General features: G+C 44.1%; 1 long non-coding RNA gene across 1 annotated transcript; it reads right to left on the bottom strand.

Annotated features, from left to right (window-relative positions):
* Positions 1-7,768: 7,768 nt before the first annotated feature.
* LOC140599803 (uncharacterized) lies at positions 7,769-9,504 on the bottom strand. The gene is made up of 2 exons (XR_012002805.1): positions 8,156-9,504; positions 7,769-8,012 (listed from the first exon to the last, which is right to left on the bottom strand). It is a non-coding gene; the product is annotated as an uncharacterized lncRNA (long non-coding RNA).
* Positions 9,505-9,690: the final 186 nt, after the last annotated feature.

The following is a 9,690-nucleotide window of genomic DNA, read 5'->3' as shown; positions in this document are numbered from 1 at the left end:
TATGCGGGGCATGAAGCTAGGCCTGGGGGGAAAAATGGCAGAATATCAAAGAAAAGCAGATGCAGGATGTTCTCTCTTTGCATCTTGTCTTGGGCAGAGGTGAAGAAAGGACTGACGGTGCCTGTGGTGGTTGTGTTCCTGGTCCGGAAGAGAAGTCGGCCCGTGGCGTTTGTGTTGCGCTGACACCCATGTTCCCGTCAACCAGAGTTAACAATTGTTAATGTTTTAGCTCATATTTTCAGTCATTTTCATTTTGATCGTTGTCGTTTTAAGAAAATGATCAGTAAAATTCTGTAAAATTTATTTTACAGAAAATGTAAAATAAAATCTGCCTCAAACTGCCACGAGGGCATGGGAGTGGGAGATGGGGAAGGAGCAAAAGTGGGCTTCATCCAGGGCCATTGTGAGGATGGCGTCGCTCCTTACCAGTAGCTCTGACCCCTTTCAAGTGTGCCTCTTGTCCACTGCCCTCCCCCCTACTGGACCTGTCTCCAGTCCTTGGAAATCAACGAGGGACACTTCTGGTGTCTGCCCAGCTCACCATACATCTACCCCAGCACCAGGCCCAGGTGTTGCCACATGCCCTGTGGGCAGGAACCCCATGTATCACACCAAAGCTCCCAACCATTTAGTTGTTCACTCAGTGGACGACTCCTAAGCTCTAGCTTGGGTGCACTCTCAAAACAGAGAACGTGGGCAGGACAGGGTTTGGGGGGCGGGGGTAGAGTTCAGTATCAACATCCAGAAAGGGGAGTACCCTATCAGTGGTTAGGAGACCAGGCAAGCACCTCGGGCTGAAGGCCTGGTACCGCTCAGAAGCAGCCTGCTTAGGCCAAAGCACTGCAGTCCTTTTAAGTGTCCATTTGCTGCTATAACACATGACCACAAACTTTATGGCTTAAACCAGTACAGATTCATTTTATGCTTCTAGAAGTCAGAAATCCAAAATGAATCTTACAGAGCTAAACTCAAGGTGTCAGCAGGGCTGTGTTCCTCCTGGAGTCCAGATGAGAATCCATTGTGTCACCTTTTCCTGCTTGTAGAGGTCACCTGCACGTCCTGGTTCACAGCCCTCTCCTTCTGTGCAAGTCACTCCACCTTCTGCTTTTTTTTTTTTTTTTTTTTTTTTTTTTTTTTTTTGCCACCCTCTGCTATCATCACATCTTTTTCTGACTTTGACTCTCCTGCCTCCCTCCCTCTCTCTCTAAAATAATCTTGCAACGACTCTTGGCCCACCTAGATAACCCAAAACAATCCCTTCATCTGAAGATCCTAATTTAATCCCACTTGCAAAGTGCCTTTTGCTGTGTAGGGTACCATATTCACAGGTTCTAGGAATTAGGATGTGGACAGCTTTGGAGGGCCATGTCTGGCTTACTACCCTAAGTTCCAGGGCATTTCTCACCTCCTGTCTGAGGCCAGGCCAAATCCTCCGAGGATGCTCCCATGTTACAACATTTGAGGTTCATCATGCCTAGCCATTCCTTCGTCTCAGCCACCCTCTGCTGCCCAACTCATGACATCTTTTCTTACCTTCATCTTTCCACAACTTCATTCTATTCCTGATGCCTCCAGAGATGGCCCCCATACCTTCTGACTTTCCATTATGTAGCAGTGCTACATCTTTGTCCTGCTCCCAGGCAGACTTAAGATGAGAGGGATCAATTGTGCCTTAAGCATTTCAATGGCATCAAGACCTTTGAGGACTGTGCTGGCCCCTTTAACTATTACTCTATTATGTCTTCAGTCTTGGGAAGATAACCCCTCCTCCTCTGAGGTTCCTCCTGAGCCTCAAGGGTGTAACTCCCACCTCATCCTGCCTCATTCCACCCCTCATACTGACCCAGGGTGACCTTTCTAACAGGGAAATTGGAGCACTCTTGCTCCCTGGTTTAAAATCCTTCAATAGCTTCCATCACCTACTTGCTGAAAATCCAAATTTTAGTCCAGTATAACTGACTCCTCCCTATCTTCATCTCCTGCCTAAACTGGACTGCCTGTCTTCCCTGAACACCATGCTATTCCATGTCTCTGCACATGCTGTTTCTGCTACATGCAATGCCCACCGCACCCCCATGCACCTGGTACACTCTTTACCCCTCAGGTCATGGCTCAGCATCACCTGGCTGTCCCTGGTGTCTCTGAAGGTGGCACTGAAGTGCCCTTGCTCAGGCTTCTTCTGTCTTCTGATTAGACGCTCCCCAACTTTGCATATAATGTGTTCCTGGAAGTGTGTATAAAGGGGTATGTAGGGACACCTGAGTGGCTCAGAGGTTGAGCATCTGCCTTTGGCTCGGGGCATGATCCTAGGGACCTGGAATCGAGTCCCACATCAGGCTCCCTGCATGGAGCCTGCTTCTCCCTCTGCCTGTGTCTCTGCCCCCCTCCCACCCCGTATCTCTCATGAATAAATAAATAAAATATTTTTAAAAATAATAAAAATAATAATAAAGGGGTATGTATAAAGCTGAGGCAGTACACTTACACAAGTCATAAGGCAGGCTTTCTTCCCTGACAGCTATAAACAAAGTGCCTGATTTGACGTAATTGTCAAGCTCCTTTGAACCCTGAGTATTGTGCAATTTACATATTATTTAAAAATATTAAAAGCACAATTTGGACATTAAACATATACACTTAAATAATTTGTATTCAAAAATAGGGCAAAAAGAAATAAATGCAAATATTGCGGGTTGTATAATCTGATGGAAATATCTGGAAATTCCAGATGGGATATAATAAACATAATTTTAAATAGCTTAGGATGGAATAAAGGGAAATCCTAGTGTACCAGAAATGAAGACAAAACAACACCCACATTATAAGCGTGTGAATGACTGTTGCATCTAACAGGGTTAGGAGAAGAAGGTTATATAGGCCTTGGGCCCATGAAGTTCAGAGTTGGAGCTGATGCCTCCTCCAGAGAAAGTCCCCCAAAGGCCTCATATTCAGAAAATACATGGTTTAGAAAAAATGCACCCAACACTAAAAGATGATATTTAGTTGGGTCCTCAGGAAGCAGATGTCGAGACACACTTTAAAGTGCAGGAGGTTTAGGGGGAATAATGCTATGAAAGGTAAAGGCATGAGGAAGCAGGATTTTGCAGGCAAAATCTCTGACCAGGGCACAGACCTAACATCCATGAAAGGGACGAGGAGTGCAAGCAGGTTTGGACAGCAAGAACAGAACATGCTGTGGTTCTTTTTTTTTTTTTTTTTTAAGATTTTATTTATTTATTCATGAGAGACACAGAGAGAGGCAGAAACATAGGCAGAGGGAGAAGCAGGCTCCTCACAGGGATTCTGATGTGGGACTCAATCCCTGAACTGCAATCACGCCCTAAGCCAAAGGCAGGGTATCAACTGGGATCAATCGCTGAGCCACCCAGGCATCCCCATGCTGTGGTTCTGATGAACTTCCACCAAACCAAAGGATTCTAGAGCAAGTAATTCCTATTAGAGGAATCCTGTATTGAGCAGAAATGCCCAGGCCCTAAAAACCCACCTGCTCACTCACTGGCTGGGACTGCCCAAGTACAACGTGGCCTTAGCTTGAAAGCCAACGCATTTCCTGAAGGCATTAATAACTGGAGCTGTCAGCTAACAGCACTCCTTGTAGCTGAATGGTAAATTCCTAAAGATCTGAGTGGCAGAAGAATTCCACTGCTGCCACAAAGAACAAAAAGCTGATGCTTCAGGCTGGGCTCTGGGTGATAGTAGTGGGTGGGGTGATATCTTCGTTACGAATCTAGAACTACAGCTTGTACCTCGCAGTGGGTGAGATTAAAATTTACATTACCCACAGGGCTGATCAATTGCCATAAAAACTGGACAAGGACCAATGATAGCACTTGAGGTTTCTGGCTGAAGGAAACCCAAAACAGAAGGAATTATCCCACAATCCAGACCATGAGCCTGGCTCAATATAAGCTCACAATCACATATTGCAAAACCCACAAGGAAATAGTCCACCTTTAGTGAGAATACAACAAACAGGCAGGATCACAATCCAAGAACTTGAATTCATACATGAATTCAAAAAAGAATAAGATAGGAATAGTTTTATAAGGCATAATACTAACAAAGGGCAGAAAGTGGAAGAAGCGGCATGGGAAATGCCTGGTAAATAGAAAAAAAATTGAACCTTAAGAAAAAATCAAGATACTATTAAAAAGAAAGTAATATTGAGATCCCTGGGTGGCACAGCAGTTTGGCGCCTGCCTTTGGCCGAGGGCGCGATCCTGGAGACCCGGGATCAAATCCCACATTGGGCTCCCGGTGCAGGGAGCCTGCTTCTCCCTCTGCCTGTCTGCGCCTCTCTCTCTCTCTCTCTCTCTCTCTCTCTCTCTCTGTGACTATCATAAAAAAAAAAAAGTAATATTTGAAAAAACAACAAAATTTCTGGAAACAAAATAGTCCTTGAACTTTTAAAAACTCAGTGGATGGGTTAAACAGCTGACCTAAACAGGGCTGCAAAGATGTGATATGTTTAAGAGCAGAGACTAAAACACCCACAATAGATCTATCTAATCATATTTTCTCATTTAGAAAGAGATAATTTATTTCCTTCAGGAGGAAATAAATTTATAAAAGAAAGGTTGACGAGCTTCAAGACAATGGAAGACATAAATCCTCAAACTCAAGAGGCCAATCCTCAAGCTCAAAGGTAAAACCACAGGTAGAAACATCGTGGTGAAACTAGAACCACCAAAAAGAAAAGGAAAATCCTAAAAGCAGCTGGAGAAAAAGACAGATTGACATGAAAGGAAAAGGTATCAGAGTGACCAGCGACACTTCTATGATAAAAATAGAGATCAGGGGATCCCTGGGTGGCTCAGCGGTTTAGAGCCTGCCTTCAGCTCGGGGTGTGATCCTGGAGTCCCAGGATCTAGTCTTCCCACACTTCCTTCACTCCAACTTAGGCCTTCACAAAGCCTCACCTTTGGCCAAAGCATGGAGGGTTCATAAAGGACGTGAAGGAGGATGTGCACCTGTGTGTTGCCATAGAAACTTTGTTCAGCCTGGTTCACCTGGGACTGTGAAGGTCTATGGGTATCATGGTTTCCAGGAGGGGCGACATGAGGTGGTCTTGGGCGTAGCCCTCAGCTTTACCCTGACTTCCTCTGTCAGGGAGAAGCATTTCCTGAGGGCTATCAAGAAATGTCTGCCCCTACTCTTCCCAGGAGTCACCCTCCATTATGTGGCCTGTGGGCATGTGGGCACCTCAGAGGTCCCCTTCCACTACATGCTCCTTTACAAGAGTCAAGGAAGCTCCTTGGGTCTTATCTTGCATCATTGGAGTCTGAGGGGAGCTGGAGCAGGATGGGAGTAGCCTCTCCTTTGCCTGTCATGTCTTTAAGCCTTCAGAAATCTCTGCATTAAAAGCCATCCACTTCCATGTGCAAGGGTACTCACAAACTTTGGGGGGATCCGTATCCAGAGTACTTCCCTTCTTCCATGTGATGGAAGAGGGAGCCTGGAAAGGGCGACAAGCATAGTCCTGGGCTCCACAGAGGACACTGTGAATGCTCTCACGTGGAAAGAGGAGGGTGACCAAGCACTGCCTCCTCTTCTGTCCTCTTTGTACATGTACATGTGTGAGGACGAGATGCCCGCTCTCAGGTGGGGCCTCCTAGTAAAGCTCCGCAGGTGAGTGACTGTCCCAACTCCTTCTGGCCACACAAAAGTAAGTTGTAGGGTAGATTGTGGGCTGCTCAGCTCTGGGCCTTAGCCTCGATCTCCAGACAAGGACAAAATGACACTTGACATCTTGTTACACACTGTTTATAAGAGATTTACCTAAAACTTAAGAGTACAATGCAGTGCAAAGTAAAGAATTGAGAAAAGCTGGACTAGCAAACACTCATCGAAAGAAAATGGACTAGTAAATACCTTTAGACAAAACAGACTTTTAATAAGATTTTATTTATTTATTTATGAGAGACACAGAGAGAGAGGCAGAGACATAGGCAGAGGGAGAAGCAGGCTCCTTGTGGGAAACCTGATGCATGACTTGATCCCAGGACCCTGGGATCACACCCTGAGCTGAAGGCAGACGCTCAACCGCTGAACCACCCAGGTGGCCCCAAACAGACTTTTTTAAATGATATTTATTTATTTATTTATTTATTTATTTATTTATTTATTTGACAGGGAGAGAGCAAGAACAGGGGAAGCAGCAGAGGGAGAAGGAGAAGTAGGCTCTCTGCTTAGCAATATGGGGTTCGATTCTGGGACCCTGGGATCATGACCTGAACCAAAGGCAGAAGCTCAACCAACTGAGCCACCCAGGCTCCCCCAAAATAGACTTTGATCCTAGAAGCATTACTAGGATAAACAGGATCACTGTATTATGAAAAAAATAAGGTACCATGCACCTAACAACATGGACTCATATAAAGCAAAACATGATAGAATTATGAGGGAAATTTTGAAAAACAATCACAATGGGAGATTTCTATATACCTCTATTTGATAAGACAAACAAAAATTAGTAAGAATCTAGAATATTTGAAAAGTGTATTAAACTAATTCTTTCCAAACAATTAGAGATTTTATGTTCTTTTCAAGCATGCATGAAATATTTACAAAAGCTGGCTGCAAAGCAAATCATAACAAATTCCAAATAACCAATTTTATTCAGACCCCTTTTTAAAATCACAGCATAAGGGATCCCTGGGTGGCACAGCGGTTTAGCGCATGCCTTTGGCCCAGGGCAGGATCCTGGAGACCCGGGATTGAATCCCACGTCGGGTTCCTGGTGCATGGAGCCTGCTTCTCCCTCTGCCTATGTCTCTGCCTCTCTCTCTCTCTCTGTGTGTGTGTGACTATCATAAATAAATAAATTTTAAAAAATCACAGCATAATAAATTAGAAATAATAAAAGGATATATAAAATGTTTGCGGGCAGCCCCAGTGGTGCAGCGGTTTAGTGCTGCCTACAGTTGGGGTGTGATCCTGGGGATCCGGGATCGATTCCCACATTGTGCTCCCTGAGTGGAGCCTGCTTCTCCCTCTGCCTCTCTCTCTCTGTGTGTCTCTCATGAATAAATATATAAAATCTTTAAAAAAATAAAAAATAAATAAAATGTTTGCAACAGAGAAGAACCATTTAAGAAAAAAAAGCAAAACTCCTTGTACTCACATTAAAAAAAAAAAAAGATTTTAAATAATCTCTACACTGAACATGGGGTTTGAAGTCACAACCCCAAGTTCAAGAGTTGCATGCTATGGGGCACCTGGGTGACTCAGTTAAGTAGCCAACTTTTGGTATCGGCTCAGGTCATGATCTCCCGGTTGTGGAATCCAGCCCTCTGTCAGGCTCCACGCTGAGCACAGAATCTGCTTCAGATTCTCTTTCCCTCTCTCTGCCCTTCCCCCTAGCTTATGTGCAAACTCATTCTCTCTCTCAAATAAATAAATATTTATTTTTAAAAAAAAAGAGTTGCATGTTCTATCAACTGAGCCAGTCAGGTGCCCCAGCTCTTATTTTAACACTGCTTTACATGTTTGTTCTTTGGAACAATTGCTACTGTAAAAAGTTTATAACAAAAAATTTCAGCTGATTACAGAATATTTATTTAATATTAATGTATCAAATATGCAACTAGTAATCTTGAGGGGGGAAATATACCAAGAGGATATACAGTTATAAAAGTAGATTCACGTTAAAAATGTCAAATGGAAGGTATATTTTTATTCTTCCACTTTTCACATATACCAGAAGACAAAGGAAAATAAATTCAAATAAGTTAACTACTCAGGTGGTTGGAGTCTTTCGTTTTACTTTGGTATTAAGAAAATCCAGAATTAATACTGAATTTCTTATCTTACATTCATCTGAAAAAGAATGATAATATATTCATCCATCTGGGTACTTCTTCGAGGAGTATTAGCAGATTAGTTGATTTCTGGACCCCATCAAAATTCTAGCTGGCTTAGTTGTAGAAATTCACAAGCTGATCCTAAAGTTCAAATGGAAGTTCAAGGCATCCCGAATGGCCCAAAACAATCTGGAAAGAAAAGAGCAGAGTTAGAGGACTCAAATTCCTGATTATCACATTTGGAAACATTAAATGCACGCTACCAATAACACAAAAGATGGTGGCTAACCTGGTGTAAGATTAATGCATTGAAGTGAAGTGATATAACTCACATAAGGTAGGATATAGGGGTGCCTGGGTGGCTCAGTTGGTGAAGTATCTGCCTTTAGCTCAGGTCATGCCAGTCCTACGTGGGGCTCCTTGATAAGCAGGGACTCTGCTTCTCACTCTCCCCCAATCTTATGCTCTCGCTCTCTCTCTCTCTCTCTCTCGCTCTCTCAAATAAATGAATAAAATCTTTAAAATAAATAATAAAATAAAATGCAATCCTATCAGTAAGCACATTAAGTTTGGTGACAGGTTCACAGTTACAAAACAAAAACAAAAACAAAAACCTATAAACCAGTAAGAAAAAGAGTTCATGACAGGGAGGATATGAAGAGAAAATCTGAAGAGTGAGCAGCCAAAATGTCTAGTACATATGAAAGGGTGTTCAATTCTTGTAATAACCTGGGAAACACAAATACCAAACACAAAGTAAGACAGTGAACTATGATTTCAAACTCATTGTGTTGACAAGGTTCAAAGCCCAGAATCAGTAACTGTTGGCAAGGCTCTGAAAACGGGACCCCATGCACTGTTGGTGGGAGTGTTGCTGGGCGCCAGCTCACTGGTGAGCGGTTTGGTGAACTTAGGGAAGTCTTGGGGTCTCTCCCAGAGAAAGTCAAACCTACACAATGAGATATGAGTGCAGATGTTCCTGGCAGCAGGTTTGTTTTCATTCCCCTCGGGGGAAAGGGAAGTAAACTGGAGTTTATTTATTCAGTGAAATACTATATAGTGGTTAAAATGAATGAACCAGATATTCTTGTTTAAACATGACTGTATCTCAAAAACAATGATGCTTAAAAAAAAAAAAAAAAAAGAGCAAGCTGCAATCTGATATGGAGTGAATTACATCATTCACATAAACATTTGAAATACCAACCCCAGTGGTCTATACTGTTCACTGATGCACGAGGACATAAGTGGGATCTCCAACCTCTGGGAAGGGAAGGAAATGGGGTCCAGGGCACTGGCCTTACCTGTATCCATAACTTTCCATTTTTAAAGAGCATCCTGAGTCCTGCTCCTGCTGCCTTCCAAAGCAGCTCCATCCCTGGCCCCCCCCCCTGGGGTCCCCAGAGGTGAACAAAGATATCCTATCTTTCTTCCCCCTTTAAGGTAGTTCCAGTAGGGTTTTTGTCACTTGTACCCAGGAGGCCTGCTGTCCGTCCTTCCTCCCTCCCCCGCCCCCAAATATCATTTCTGGTTCTCTCCACCCAGTAGCTATCCCACAAACATGAGTGCAGGTGAGCCTGTCCAGGAAAGGGAGCCGCCAGCCCCAGGCTGTACCATTTCTGTTGCGCGCTCTCCCAAGGTGAGCCAGAGCATTCCTACCAGGGACTGGCACCGCAACTTCGTCTCTCTCCCACTCGGCCTCAGTTTCCTCCCAAACGACGGGTCGGCCCCTTCCAGCCCTAGCTCCCCCTGATGCTCGGAACTGTGTCCTTTCGTGTCGAAAACAACACTCGGGCATTTGACAAAAGCACCCAACCCCCTTGCCACCCTTGGAACCACAGCCCCTTCCCTGGAACCCGGGCTGCAC

The sequence above is a fragment of the Vulpes vulpes genome, chromosome 7 (genome assembly GCF_048418805.1).
Source record: "Vulpes vulpes isolate BD-2025 chromosome 7, VulVul3, whole genome shotgun sequence".
In the NCBI taxonomy this organism is placed as follows: Eukaryota; Metazoa; Chordata; class Mammalia; order Carnivora; family Canidae; genus Vulpes; species Vulpes vulpes.
Note: the sequence above shows the minus strand (reverse complement) of the source record. Positions and strands in the feature narration are given on the sequence as shown.